Below are 15,382 nucleotides of genomic sequence, written 5' to 3'. Positions count from 1 at the left end.
AGCTCCTTTGGAAATGGAACAGAGCACATTCCATCCATCTGCGTAATAAAACCAGCCAGTGCAGGGTGGGAGCACTCAAACCGCAGCAGAAATAATCTTCACCTAAATTTTGACTCAGTTATCTGTCTCTCCATCAACTCTCCTGATTGGCTGGGGTACTAAAATCATGCCTAGGGAGCAAACCTTCATGAAAAAAGGTTTCTTATTATGCTGTTTATTCTAGAGCTCTGTGTCACAGCCAGCACCAAATACTGGGGTGAGGGAAAATGCCTCATCTGCATTTCTGAGCAAGTATTTTGTTAAGATCGCAGCCCTGTTAATTTGGTCCTAACATTCAGAAAGTTGTAATATCAATTATACTCTCTGGGCTCCTTATAGAATCACAGACCTTTAAAAGTCATCTAGTCCAACCCCCTGCCATGAGCAGAGACACCTTCCACTAGACCAGGTTGCTCAGAGCCCTGTCTAGCCTGGCTTTGAATGTTCCCAGGGATGGGGCATCTACCACCTCTCTGGGCAACTTGTGTCACTGTCTCACCACCATCAGCATAAAATATTTCTTCTTTCTATCTAATGTATATTTCCCCTCTTTCAGTTTAAAACCATTACCTCTTGTCCTATTGCCACAGGCCCTACTAAAAGGTCTGTCCCCATCTTTCTTATAAGCCCCCTTTAAGTACCAGAAGGCCACAGTAAGGTCTCTCCTTCATCTCCTCCCACCCACTTTACAGGCAGAGTAACTCACTCGCCTTTATCACAGGAGGATACGTTTTACATGAGAGTGAATTAGATCCATTTGGGGTTAAACCAATCTACAGTCCAAAGCTCAGATAAGTAATTTTATTAATATGATATGAGTTGGATTTCCCATTCACAACTGTACCAACCCCGTGGCATGCAAAGGGACAGAGAGCTAGTTTGGGTAGGAAAATCAGGAATTCTGCAGTGGTTGGAGGAATAAGCCTGGCAGTCACCCCATGCTTTTTTCTGCTCAGCAGTTTCATGTAACTAATAGTTCACCTGTGGCTCCTTGAGAAGTGAGAAAACAGAGTAAGCCTTAACCCACCAGAAAGAGGATGGTGACACTAATTCTTATCTCACATCATCTACCTACCTGTAGCCACATGCAACGTGCGTGTTCCCTTGCTTCAGTTTATTTGTGCTCATATATTCTAAACATTAGTTAAGCTTTCATAGCGTAACAGTAATCAGGCAGCTTAAATAGCAAGTTCTCAGCTGTGTTTGGTGCATACTGTGCTGTGGGAGATTAAAAAGAAAATCAGAAAGTGCATGACGGAGATTAAGATGATTCTGAATTGCTGTTTATAAGACTGAGTCCCCTTTGTGCCTCTTATCTGCTGTTTGAAGTACCGTTACTTAAGCTCAGCGTTGGGGGCTGGGGCGGGGGGATGCGGGGAGGAGAATCTTTCTGAGAGGATGTGAGAAGCCATTTCAAAAGACGATGACACTCCAGTAAATAAAGCACAAAAGTTTCAGGTCAGCACTGAAATGGTGGATGAGATGGAGTTGCACCCGAAAGAAAACTTGTTCATCCAGGAGGCTTTCAAATCTCGTTGCTGAGATAAAGAAGATCAAAGTGTTTAAACACGTTGATCCACTACTGAGGAAAATTTAGTGCTGGCAACAGAGAGCAGCTGCAGTATAGCTGGCGTGTCTAAACTCACAGCAGGGGACTAATTGCTCGTATGGATATAGGTTTGCCTGACAAAACCAGGTCTGAAGGAACGTCATTCTCATTCACAGAATGATGGAGATCTAATGGTAAGCAGTAAAATGCCAATCTAAAGTACACAGCATCGTCAGGAGGGATGGCGCTGCTGGGAGCAGAGCTGCAGCATGGGCGACGGGGGTGCATGAGGATTCTCTGCTTTTATTCAGCTTCTATTGTGCAGGGAAAGATCCCATCAATTTGCTCAAGATGATAGCATTAGCTTCAAGCCTGCCTTGAGATGTATTAAATAATGAAATGAGGAAGAGTAGCTCAAAGTCAAACCTTAATGCTATTTGTACAACATATTGTCCTAGGGAAGTAGCCTGGAGAGGGGGGCTGTGGCCACCAGAGAATTCCAAATTTTATATAAAAACTGAAATGTTATCTTTATACAAACTATTAACTGGGAAGGGGGTGGAGAATATTGAGGCTGGCTATAAAAAAATAATCCAGTCAACTATTCCTGGTACAATCACAGCTGTAAAGTTACTTATGGCAAGTCTGGTGGAGAGGCTGTTCCGGCATCTCATTAAACAGGTTCCTTCTTGCAGTCCCAGCACTCGACAGAGGGTGTGTTCTGGTTTTATTAAGGGATTGAGCAGAAAGAAGGTCTGAAGCAAGGGTTAGTGATAGGGCTTTTCCCATGACACAGAAGTTATTTCTGGCAGAGGTAGGAACTGAACGGTATTTTTGCATTTGGCTGTGAATACTGAGATGTTTGAGTTCTTCTGTGTAGCTAATACTTGAATGCCCATTTTCTTCGTATTCCAAGGGAAATAAATAAATAAATAAATAAATAAATAAATAAATAAATAAATACTGCAATTCTGATCCACATCATCTTCTTCATTGAAGTATAGCACTTAGTGTCATTGTATGTACTCAGTAAAAAGCAAAGGTGGCTCAGCCACCCCAGTCTTTCCAGTTGAGAAGGACAGACATTTTGCCTCTGGGAGGAAATTAAATACTCCTGTGCTGAGTCATTACAGTACAGTACAACAAGGCAATCCAGCTCCAGATGTTCAGCCCGTATTTGGAGTTTGTAGTTCAAATAGGTAACAGCAAATGTCACAGTGTGTGTATATGTATGTGTATGTATACCTACACACATACATTTGTGTGTGCATGTGCAGCCACATAAATGAAGTGTATGCTTTGACCCTTTTTAATACCACCTCATTCCTGGGGCTTTCCAGAAGTATCTAAATCACTCATTCTGGGATTCCAGGATAGGCAACCAACGGAGGGAGAGAAGGGCATTCAGAGGCCACAGACCTCTCCTGTCACCACAAATGAAATGCCCTTGATTGCTCCTTTCAGTGGGGATCCTCGTTAAAGCCATTCAAATGCCAATATGTCACCTAAATGCAGGGGGTAAATTCTTCCATGGTTTCTAGAAAGAGCATCACAGCATGCCTACATTTGCCTCAGCATGATGGCCAGCAGGACAGGCTACTAAGCATGTAGCAATGGGGTAGACATAGCATGTGGTGGACTGCAAAGAAAGAGTACAGTTATGAACGTATTCTCTGATGGATTAAAAGTTTGAGTCATTTGGGATGTCCTAGGACGTTCAATGTGGCCTCTCTTTGCTGGTTTGGAAAGGGGCAGGTCTTTCTTAAGTATTGTGTCAAACCTGCCAGCCCAGAAGATGCCTCAGATAGGTGATGGCATCTCTCAGGGTCAGAAGCACCCTTGGAGAAGTACTGCCCATTCCTCTTTGGACCTGTCCTGTGTTGGGCTGTAATCACATTGAGCTGGAGGAGAAAGGCTGTGGCACAGGCACAGGGGACGGTACATGGAGTCCCTACGTGGTCCACCTTGAGTGCCCCTCTTTCTCAACAGTGTCCCCCAGCAGTGTTACACCCCCTAGGAAGTCAGGAGACAATGCTGAGGAGCACATCCTCCTAACCCAGAAGCACTGAGCTTCAAGGAACAGTGTCCTTGGCCTCTGTTGACCTAGTACTGGTCACACCAATGCAACAGCCAGCTGATTTACACCAGTAAATCAATTACAAATTAAGGAATGGGTGCAGCAGCCTGTATCAGGCACAATGTGCCCCCAGGCAGTGCAGAACTATCTCGCCCAATCTACCTGTTGGTCCAGCAGCTATGTAACATTTTAAATTCTGAGAAAACAGCTTTTAAAAAGATGTTAAAAGATTATTTAATATCCATTTCACGTACCATTAATTTGTTACAACAGTTATACCAGGAGCTTTTGCTTTGTACATCTCGTTAATCACTGGTGTCTCACATTTTTTTATGCTTATTCTACTTTTAAGACATTTGCAAACACAAATATTCCAGTGGAGTTTTTGTGGACAATGTGTCATCTGTGGCAAATGGGATAAAAGCATTGCAAGGAATTGTAATTTTTCTCAACATTTTCAAGTCAGAGTATGTCAAAGCTGAGGTGTACAAATAACCTACAAAATGACCAGATAGCATGTATAAGGAGGTATGCAGGAGTGTTTATAGTCTACAAGAAACTTGAGCTCCACATAGGTTAGCCCACAATTGCCAGCCTGTATTAGGGTCAAGTTTTCCATCCATGAGATCAATAGCTGTGCTCCTGTGAACTTCTCGATGTCAGCTTACCTACCCATTGGCGAAAAAAGCAGGGGCAGAAATTACCCTTCGTTGCAGAGCATTTGAAGGGGTCTGGATTAAAGATCGGCATTGGATAAAGCAAAAGATTATTGTCTCCATTTAACAGCTTTAACGAAAAGTGTATTGACTGTGAGATTATGTTTTATTGTCGGTCAAGTCAATGATGAAAGACCTGAAGCCATTACAGGACAACAATTGAGCAACAATTATAGAAACATCTGTTGTGAACTGGGAAACATACTGTGATACTTTTCTAGGCCATACAGAAATTCTTTCTTCTACAGGGACATTTTTAATAGCCAGTTAAAATAGGTAAGGAGAACTGGTTTTACTTATGAAATGAACCCAACAGAAAAAATATTTTTTCCCACAGAAAAAGGAGTAGCTGAAAAAATGATCCAGTAGCCAAAGACGACATTTTATTTTTCACAGTAGACCAGAAAAATATTTATCTTGGAGATGTTATTGCACAAAAGACGTATTTTAATGCTTTGAATATAGTGATATGGATTATGATAATTTCAAAGCAAATTTTGTGGTAAGAGCCAAAGAAAGGTTTTACACATGCAGGAAGGCTGCTTTCTAAACTGCTTTGCAAGCCTTGATCAGATGGGTATGTTAATTTTAAATTAGGCAACTAATTCACTACAAAAAAGAAGCTGTTGCATTTCGGTACAATCACTTAGCCCACCTGAAATCTAAGTTTAATGAATCAAATTCCCACAACAGAAGCAACTCAATTAAGGTCGCTACACTTCAGGCTGATGAAAATGCCCTGTTCTTTGTTCCAGTTGGCCAAAATTGGATATTTTGTCCTCAACTTCTCCTGTTTTGCTAAAATAAGTTATTTAACAGTTCATTATCATGGCCAACTGTAATGTTTTGAACAGTGTCATTACTGAAATGCTGCTCAGCCTTCGTCAAGGCAACATTATAGTTATTGGCTGGAGGGGTAGGTACTTACTTGTACTGAGAAAATATAGTTTGGGCTGAGATTCTTTGTTAATTTATGCAACTAAAAACTAGGCATCTAAGCAAGTCTAGGTTAATAACTCTTTAAAGTCTAATATGCACATGTCTAAAGTCAACTGAGAAAAATCTGTGATTACCAAAGCATATACAAGCAAATAAGACTTACATATGGCACAATTAAAAGTAGAACATGAAAGCTAACTTTTTGCACAAAGCATATCTCGTGATCTTGCAACAAGTGAGGAAGAAGAGCTTGGTATACAAAGAGCACAGGACAGTAATTCTTTGATGAACGTTAAAATGTAATTCTGCTGAAGCTCGACAGGACCCATTCTACATCCTCTACTTGTGGAACCATTTCCCAGAAATCCAGTTTCTCACCTGAAATTATTACACACTGAGAAAATTATCTTAATTCTGAGAAGCCTCCACTGTGTAACCTTTTCCAACCTGTTCTACAGACTGCTTAAAAAACAGCCTCACCCTTCTTCAAAGAACCCCCAAAAAACAGCAAACAGAAAATACCGTGAAATGGCCCCTACAACAATTGGAACAGACTGGGATGCGCAAAAGACTCACTCTGCTGGGAGCTAGCTGTCCTGGCTGATGGGGTTCAAAATTGAGTTGATATGTGGGCTAAAAAGAAGAGGTGCTTAGGGGAAGAACAGCTCTCCAGGCTTAACTGCTTTTGTAGTTCCTCCCCAAGGGTGGCTCAGACTGCACTCTCCATCCTCCCTCTAATGGTCCTCCCTTGTTTCCTTTTTATCCAAAAGAGGGATGGATAACAAGCCTTAACTCTTCCCCAGCTGACTCAGTGTCTGGGGATGATGGTCCCTTCAGGCAAACCTTGCCACCTGTTATGGGTTGGTTATGAAGGACCTCCTCCAAGATTTCTAAGCTCTGCCTTCCCCATGTGTTTGCCACCACGGGCTGATTGTGTGGATGACAATTGTGTTGATAATTATACTAATTTGTTTTTTCTTATGACAATCTGTGAGCATATATGATAATGAAACATAAGGCCAAAACCAATGAGTATTTCTACATGGAGTGTCAATTTGGTGTAAAAAGGAAAACCTGTGCAGGTCTGGAGCGTGCTTATAGAATCACAGAATCATTTAATATGGAAAAGACCTTTAAGATCATTGAGCCCAACTGTTAACCCAGGACTGCCAAGTCTACCACTAAACCACGTCCCTCAGTGCCGTATCTATGTGTCTTTTAAACACCTCCAGGGATGGTGACTCCACCACCTCCCTGGACAGCCTGTTCCACTTCTTGACAGACTTTCAGGGAAGGAATTTTTCCTAATACCCAATCTAAACCTCCCCTGGTGCAACTTGAGGCCATTTCTTCTCATCCTGTCACTTGTAACTTGGGAGAAGAGACTGACCCCACCTTGCTACAACCTCCTGTCAGGTAGCTGTAGAGAGCGAGAAGATTATGGTGGTGGTTTGGCTTCAGTCATTGCAAAGGAATATGCTTACAGAAAGATGTTCTTTGATTCTGCTGAACCCAACGAGATTCTCTTCTGCTTTCATTTGCTGCCTTTTGGAACATGCCTGTGATCTCTGGAATATATCAGCCGTGCCTTCCTGTTCTCCATGGGGGAACAAAATAATGAGAGGTTGTCCTGTGAGCAGGGCTTCAATCGGGAGGACGATTTTCAGCTCATTTCCGCATGCGCTATCTCCGCTTCCCACCTCACTCTACTTAGCTGCTGTGTTAGACAGCAAACCCCCAGCCATCGCTTACAACAGAGGGTGATAATGGAAAAAGAGATGGAGAGAAATGTGCAGCAGTGACCGGTTTATATATGTATGCATTTATTTAATCCTGGTCATGAGTAAGTGTCTCCAACTGATCAGACTGTCCCCATTTGGCCACGGTGTTTTGAAGGAACACTTGACTTCAGGGACATAGTGAAGCTCTGCTAACTCCAGCAAGACTTAAACTTATGCTTAATGGTAAACGTCTGCTAAAAGCATTATTTGGGGATGGAGGGGACCACAGAACATGGTGAACTGCTTTGCAGGATCCTCAGTTCAGGCCCAGAGATGGGGACTAAAGTATTGCTTGCCACAAATGCACAGTTAGTCTGAACATCCATGGTGAGGGCACATTCATGATCTACCTCCTTCCCTCAGCCTCCCAGCAGCAACCAGGCCATCTACCACCATTTCTTGTGCTGTTGAGGATGGCACTAATTACTGCCATCTCAGGGGTGGTGTTTGCTTGCAAAGTGGGCACTGTCATTAGGAATTCAATTGGTACCACAGTAATTCAGAGGCATCCCACCTACTGTGAGTTAATCAAGGAGGGACTACAGCAGCAGGCTAGCCAGGAAAAGCTCTGCTATTTCTACGGCTGAGCACTGCTTTGACCCTTCAATTGCTTTTGGAATATATAATACATTTGGAAATAACATATCCGAAAAGGCCCCAAGCAAGTAAACCCCAAAACAATCCAACCATCAAAAATCTGGATTAAAGACCACAGGTGGCAAAAATTTTTCTCTCCTTCTGTGTGGTCCCTAATGCAGGTGCCTTATTTTCACAACACTTATAATGAAAACATTTTCTTTTTGGATGCTCTTTAGGGCACAATGTAATGCATCAAAATAAATCATTGCGTCATACGCCTGTTACGAATAAAAGCTGATGCACCAAATGTCAAGGTTGCTCACTTTGATTAATCAATGAATATTGCCAATTTTTCTAACAGTGTTGAGGGAAAAAATGGTAGTAAAGGAGGAAATATTGAATCATTACAAAGACATAAATATATAAGATAATGATATGATAAGTTTATATAGATTTAGAGATGATATTTTTTTCAAGTAAGGCAAAATCTCCCTTGGATCTGTGATTTGGTAAAGAAACTACACCATTTCCCCCACACACACCCCACCCCCCTACCCCATTTTCACTTATTAAATGAATTCAGTAATCTTCATATTGAAAAAGCATTCATTTAAACTGCTGTGGAGAAAACTTCTGATCAAATCAAGAGCATTAGCTTCAAGGCCACCCTTCTTCCTCTGAGACAGGAAGTATCTGTGTGATAAATTAACTATGGGTGAATGCTAAGTCTTTAATGAGAAGAAACATGCTCTGTTGCATTCAGCCTTTCATGTGAAAGCTGTTTGGGACCTTACTGAAAAGAATGTGTTAATCAAGAGAAAAGCATAATTACTGTCTTGTCAACAGACACAAATGGGAAAGCCTGGTGCAAATGAGGTTGAAATTAACTCCAAAAAACAGACAAAAAAAGAGTTTTTCTATAAGGTTTTCAGAGAGCTTGCTTTACACTGCACAGTGATTTATGACAATTGGAATCTCACTATTTCTGCAATTAATATTACTGGATGCTTCCTATTCAGAGGAATGTTAATCATAATAATGCAAATTAAAGTATTATTGCAGCTATGCCTCAGAGTTCATATTTCATATTGAGCCAAAGGTTCAATATTCAGCATCCTTCTCAATGGAGCATTTGCATTGTATGGATAGATGAATGTGCACCAAAGGTAAAATAACTGAATTAATATAAACCAGAATAATATGTCTGGAGCACAGCTTCCCATTTTCCCATTTTGCTGTAAGGTCCTGATTGTTCAGGCTTTTTAAACCAATAATAAATTATTGCAATGCACTGCTAATTACACCTCACTGAAGTTGTGTACAGTATAAATTGCACTGGCAGTGGACTTAGATTAAGTTTCTTATGCTTATTTTTAGCAAGTCGAAGGCAATTCATTTCCAGCTAGGCCGTGTTTAAAAGTTTAGAGTGAAAAACCTGTAATTATTTCCTAATAGGATGAGAATATTGGTGACAAATATTTTGTCCTACACATCTTTTTGCAATGAATACATCAATGAGAAAGGCAGAAGCAAGAACACATATTAATTTTGACAGGTGTTTAAAAAATATAATGCATATTTATAAATTTTGCTCCTGCAAATATTTTCTACATTTGTCTTCTTCATGTTTTTACCTCCCTCTATGCTCCCTTAGATCATATCTTAGCTCATGATTAGCTTTTTGTGACTGCTGAAGCTCCTGAAAATATTTGGTCCCTTTCCTTTTTCCTTCTTTATTTTCCTTTGTTGTTGTTGTTGTTGTTGTTGTTGTTGTTTGTTTTTTGTTTTATGTTTTTCCCCCCTATGAGTTTTGATTGGTGAGGGGGGTGGGAGAGAAGAGGGGATGATTGTCTTCTTTTTCTTTAATTCTGCTGGATCAAAAACTTGAAGTTTTTGAGACTATTTCAAAGCTGATTCAGAAACATCAGTATTTTATTTCAGAAAACAAACAACCCATGTAAAGTAAGTCCATACTACAAATGCTTTTCCTAATCCTTTTCTCTGTAGCAGAAAGTTGGTTTTTATTTTCATCCAAAATGAATGTTACTACTGCATTAAAACTGTTTATCCGGAGGTGACAGTAGAGGAAGTTGTGCATGAGGACCAGGTGAGACCCTACATTTGAGGGAAAAAAAGAGTGCAGTCATAAAGCAGTGACTAGAGCTTAAATGTCCATCCCATAGTGTTACTGTCCTCTTGAGAGGAAATTAAGGAAGTCCTTAGGTGGGGAACACATTTTAAGCTTTACAGATCTAGGTTTAAATTCAGGACAAACTTCCTGTATAACATCACGGAAATCACTGTGGACCAGGTCCTCCAAAATCCCTCACCGCCCTGCTGAGTGAGCAGGAGGTACCCAAATAACTTTCAGGACCAGATCCAAATGATATTGCTGTATGTCTTATTCTATAGCCTGTGGTCTGGATTAAGAAGTTATGTGCTCTGGGTGCCTGATGCTCACTTTCTGGCATCGCTTTACATCTAGTTGGGCTTGGTCTTTCAAAATGGCATTCAGGTCATGACATAGATACGTACATACTGACATATAAGCATAGATTTTTTTGTTTTAAAGAGAAGAAATCACCTTGATGGTGCATTTGATGGGTCATCTCAGAGATACACAGGCAGGCAGGGCACTGTAACTTCCAGAAGAGAGGTGCAAATGCACAAGCAACTGTAACCTTTCAATTTGTAACCATGACTGCTAAAAGAGCAGAGCTGACCACTTCCTTATTCTCTCTATGCTGGAGCCTATTCACAAAAGTGGAAATAATAGCACTTCCCTACCTTGACAAGCAGTTTAAAAATACATATATTAAAAATCAGGAGAAGTATAGATGCTATGGTAGTGGGGGACTGTAAGTGTACCAGAGTCCTGAGAGAGGAGAATGAACAATTTATTCTCACATCCTCCTCATTTCCAGATCTCCCAGAAAAGCATTCTGGTGAGCGATCGCCTCTTCTGCTTTTGTTTTCCCTCTCATTGAAGTGAACACCAGTGAGAGAGGAGACTCACAAAATTAATTCAGATTGGCTTAGATAAGGACCCTGTGATGTTGATTAAAAACCATCCACAGGGCCATTAGCAAAGTGAGATAATAAATGAAAATGCATTGAATTGCATGAGTTTTCCAGTGGGGGAACATCAGGGAGCAGTCTTGAGTCCAGTCTTCTTTAAACATCTTCATTCATTAGCCAAAAGACAGGAAAAGAGTACATGTTAATTAAAATCACAGATGATCCAAATTGGGAGGCACTGCATAAATCAGTGAAGATAGAGAGATTAGAAACCTTAGGCAGGAAATGACAAAATGAGATGCAGCCTCGAAAAATGCATGTGGGGGAGAAATAATCTGTACAAGGATGCAATCAGCAGAAAGGAGGGTTGTTCAAGAAGCAGAATAATTGGGAGGAAGCCAAAGGATGTGGATCATGGAGTAAAGGGCAACCTAGCAGAGAAGATACTTAAAGGTGACCTTTGCACCTTTTCAGTGGACAGCTTGGATTCAAAATTAATTTACAATTGGCAGGATTAAAAGGTCAGTGTAGTTTTGGACCATATATGCAGAAACAAGTTGCCAAGAAATTATGTGGAAGCCCACCTCTATAATAGCATGTTATCACATCATTCAGGCTTCTTAATTTTAGTATTTTCCAATTCTGTAAGACCTTGTACACCAGAATGCATGTAAAATAGATGCATATCAAGCAAAATGGGTAGCCTAGGAAAGTTGCTGGCCCTGGCAAAGTTGTCTTTCAATGAAACTACACACACCGAGTTGCTGTGGTCTCTTCTCCACCTCCCCAGACCCTATGGGACTTTGTCTCCCTGAGACGAGAAAAGGAGCTAAGAGAAGGGGCTTGAGGCTAATCAGCTAATGAGAGGTGCAAGAGAAGAGGAGCCCCAGTGCTGTACTACACTTCCTTTGAACCTCCTGCTTGTGGTGTGACAGGTTTGTCACACATGAATCATCACTTTTAAACTGAGGCTTTTCCACCACAAGCAGCCTAGATAAGACAAAATTTACGGATGTGAGTGGAAACAACAAGAAGCATCTGTGTAAGATCTCAGTCGTTTCGCTCTAACAAAGGTATAAGATTTAAGGAAGGAAATACTTGGGATACCACCTAAATAAAAAGGTTTTTTTCACCCGAGGACTGCAAAATCACACAATGAAAGGAACAACTACCATGTTAATTGGAAACCTTTGAAACTACAATAGAGCAATTGGTAAATTACTCTTTTGGCAAAGGGATGGATATTTGCACAGTTAGCCAAGGACAGGCAGTTAAATCTAAGAGCTGTACAGGAAGCCTTAGATTGTATTTAACAAACACATTTATTTCCAGGAGATGATTAAGCATACCTTAGTACAGTGCTGATGTGATATTATACTAGGAACCACATACGTATAGATAACTGTTTTATGTGCCCTGTCTAACTGTTATAATTTGTTTTTAAATCATTTAGGGTAGCAAACAAGTTAAAAATCACTAAATAAAACACTGATTTGTGTGTGTGTGTGTCTTTTTGCAGGTAGACTGAGAGTAACACATGTCCAGATTAAAACTGTATCCTACAAGAAGTATTTGATGGATTATTCCTAGACATTTCTAAGAAGGTAAATACAAAAAGTGAGTACTAATTCCAGTACCTGGGGTGTTTTAATTATGTTTTGTTGTTTAAAATCAAATTACAATAGTTGTAATGTTTCTTGTGTGGATTTCTCTAATCAGAGTTATGAAGAATTTCCCTAATTTCTTTAGAACATGTCTATTATTGATCTGTGTTTATTTTTGTTATCTGACAATTGTAATTTGCATTACAGTCCCAGTCAAGGACTCATTTTCCCTGTGGCAGGCACTCCAGAAACATAGACATTCTCTGCATGAAATTATTTACATCTAAGTACAAATCAAGAAGTCATGGATAGTGACAGACAGATGGAGACCCACAGATGTAATAAAGAACTGCTGGTCAGTATGACAGCAAGGCGAATAGAGCATCTGCAGGCTAGCCCTTGTCAGTGCTTTCTAGATATTGCTGCAGTGAAAGGAAGAGAATAGAAAGGTTATTTTATAGATATTTATGGAGAGTAGCATGGAAGAAAATACAAAAGCAGACATTTGAAAATCCAGCACATGGACTGAGGAAAATGGTTGTGTGGGTTGACTGGATGCGGACAGCCTAGTTTTGATATAAATGCTGAAGGGAAATCAATGGTATATGTGGGAAAAGGGCCTTTGCATCCAGGGAATATCATCAGAGCAAATTAACATCTGTGAACAATCAGAAAGAGGGATTCTGCAGTAATTAAGATGTTCAATGATAAAGTCTGAGATAAGAGATTCACCTAGATGGCTAGATAGAGAGGAAAGACATTATCTTCAGTGTGTTACACAGAACAGATCTGCAAGACTGTGATTTAACTGGGAAGTGGCATCTGGGAGAGGAGCATGAGTTGAAGCTAATATCAAGGTTATAGGCATGTGACAGGATGGTGGCATTGTCCACAGTGAAAGAGAAGGAAGTTTGCTTGGAGATCATAGCTGGGACTCCTTAAATGGTAGGAAAGCAAAGCTGAGACAACTGAGTACACAGATCAGGAAAGGGTAGAGAAGTAGAACTATGAATAAAGAATCAGAGATTATTTGAGGTTGGTAGGGTCTACTGGAAATCATCTAGTCCAACCACCTGCTCAAAGCAAGCTTTCCTAAAGAAGGTTGCTCAGTGCTGTGTCCAGCTGAGTTTTTAGTAACTTGGTGAGTGAGGCCTCCACAACCTCTCTGGGGAACTTGTTCCAATGTTTGACCATGCTCAGTGCAAATAAGGTTTTACTAACGTTCAAATGGAATTTCCCATATTTTGGGTTGTGCCCATTGCCTCTTGTCCTGTCACTATGTTCCACTGAGAAACATCTGGCTCCATCTTTTTTACACTACCCATCAGGTTTTATGCACACTAACAAAACTCCCAACTCTCTCACCCTCTCCTCATATTAGAGATATTCCAGTCCCTTAAGGAGTATCACAGCCGTTCACACAACTTGCTCCAGTATGTCCATGTCTCTCTTGTACTGGGGAGCCTGGAAAGGTACCCAGCACCTGGATGTGTCCCGGCAGGGCTGAGTACAGAGGAAGGATCACCTCCTTCGACTGCTGGCAATGTAGCTCAGGAGGCAGTTAACCTTTTGCCTTGCTCATTGCTCGCTCATGGTCAACATGGCATCTACCAGGACCACTACTGGGTCCTTTTCTGCCAAGCTGCTTTCCAGCCAGTTATCCCCAGCCTGTGGTGGTGCCTGGGGTTATTCCTTCCCAGGGGCAGGATTTGGCATTTTCCTTTGATGAACTTCAGGAGGTTTCTGTGGGCTCATTTCTTTAGCCTGCTCAGGTCCCTCTGAATAGCAGTGCAACCCTCTGGTGTATCAGCCACTCCTTCCAGTTTTGTATCATCTGAAAACTTGCTGAAGCTGCACTCTGCCTCTTCCAGACCATTAATGAGAGGCTTAATAGTATTGGACCCAGTATCAACCCCTGGGGTACATCTCCAGCGACTGGCCTCTGGCTGGACTTTGTGCTGCTCATACTTTGAGCGTGGCAGTTCAGGCAGTTTTCAGTCCACCTCCCTGTCCATTTATTTAGGTCATATGTCTTCAGTTTATCGATAAGGATGTCATGGGAGACTGTCAACACATTACTGAGTCAAGATAGGCAACATCCACTGCTCTCCGTTCATCCACTGAGCCACTCACCTCCCTGCAGACAGTGATTGGGATGGTTAAGCATGATTTCTCCTTCATAAATCCATGCTGACTATTCCCAACCACCTTTTTGAACCTCATATGCTTTGAAATTTCCAAGATATGCTCTGTCACCTTCCCAGGGACTGAGGCTGACCAGCCAATAGTTCCCTGAATCCTCCTTTTTGCAGTACTAAAGATAGGAGTGATGTTTGTGTTTGGGCCTCAGGAACCTTTCTCAATTGCTACAAGTTTTCAATGATAATTGAGAGTAACCTCACAAGAAGATCAGCCAGATCTCAGCACTCATGGATATGTCCTATCAGGTCTCATGGACTCAAGCATATCCAGTTTGTTCCCTGACCTGATCCTCTTCCACCAAGGATATGTCCTCCTTGCTCCAGACTATCTCACTAGGCTCAGACACCTGGGACAGCTGAGGATGTGTCTTACCCATAGAGGCCAACACGAACAAGGCACTGAGTACCTTTCCCATGTCCTCTGCCACCAGGCCCCCTGCCCCACCGAGCAGCGGTACAGCATTGTCCCTCCTATCCTTCGTATCAGCATGTGCTGTGCCGGGCTGACCCGGCGGGCCCGGGTGCCGCCGCCGCCCTGCCGCTGCCCGCAGCCGGGCCGGGGCTGTCCCGGGGCTGCGGCCGGTGCCGCCCCCGCTGTCCCGGCCGCTGCTGCCCCGCCGGGGGAGGGTCCTCACCCCCTGCCCGGCCCCAGCGCGGGGCCCCCCGCGGGGCGCAGCCCCTCAGGCCCAGCCGGCTCCAGCCCCCCCGGGGGCACCGGCCCTGCCCGCAGCCCGGCCCCGGCCCGGGCTCCTCCCCGCGGGGCCACGGGCCCTGCCCGGAGCCGGCTCCGGCGCGGCCCCCGCGGGTCACAGCCCCCTGCGGGCACCCCCTGCCCCGGGCTGCGGGGGGGAGCTGCTCCCCCGCGGGCTCCGTGGGCTG

At 42.5% G+C, this 15,382-nt stretch overlaps 1 protein-coding gene across 10 annotated transcripts in view; it reads left to right on the top strand.

Annotated features, from left to right (window-relative positions):
* TENM4 (teneurin transmembrane protein 4) overlaps positions 1–15,382 on the top strand; it is a 762,970-nt gene that overhangs the window by 343,436 nt on the left and 404,152 nt on the right. For 8 of the 10 annotated variants that reach the window (XM_080374860.1, XM_080374861.1, XM_080374856.1 and 5 more), the window contains one exon: positions 12,218–12,315. The gene's annotated coding sequence lies outside the window, so the exon portion shown is untranslated. The remainder of the gene's footprint in view (positions 1–12,217; positions 12,316–15,382) is intronic. The other 2 variants (XM_080374862.1, XM_080374858.1) reach the window with 1 other exon arrangement.

This window comes from Falco punctatus (genome assembly GCF_963210335.1).
Source record: "Falco punctatus genome assembly, chromosome: 2".
Classification (NCBI taxonomy): Eukaryota; Metazoa; Chordata; class Aves; order Falconiformes; family Falconidae; genus Falco; species Falco punctatus.
Note: the sequence above shows the minus strand (reverse complement) of the source record. Positions and strands in the feature narration are given on the sequence as shown.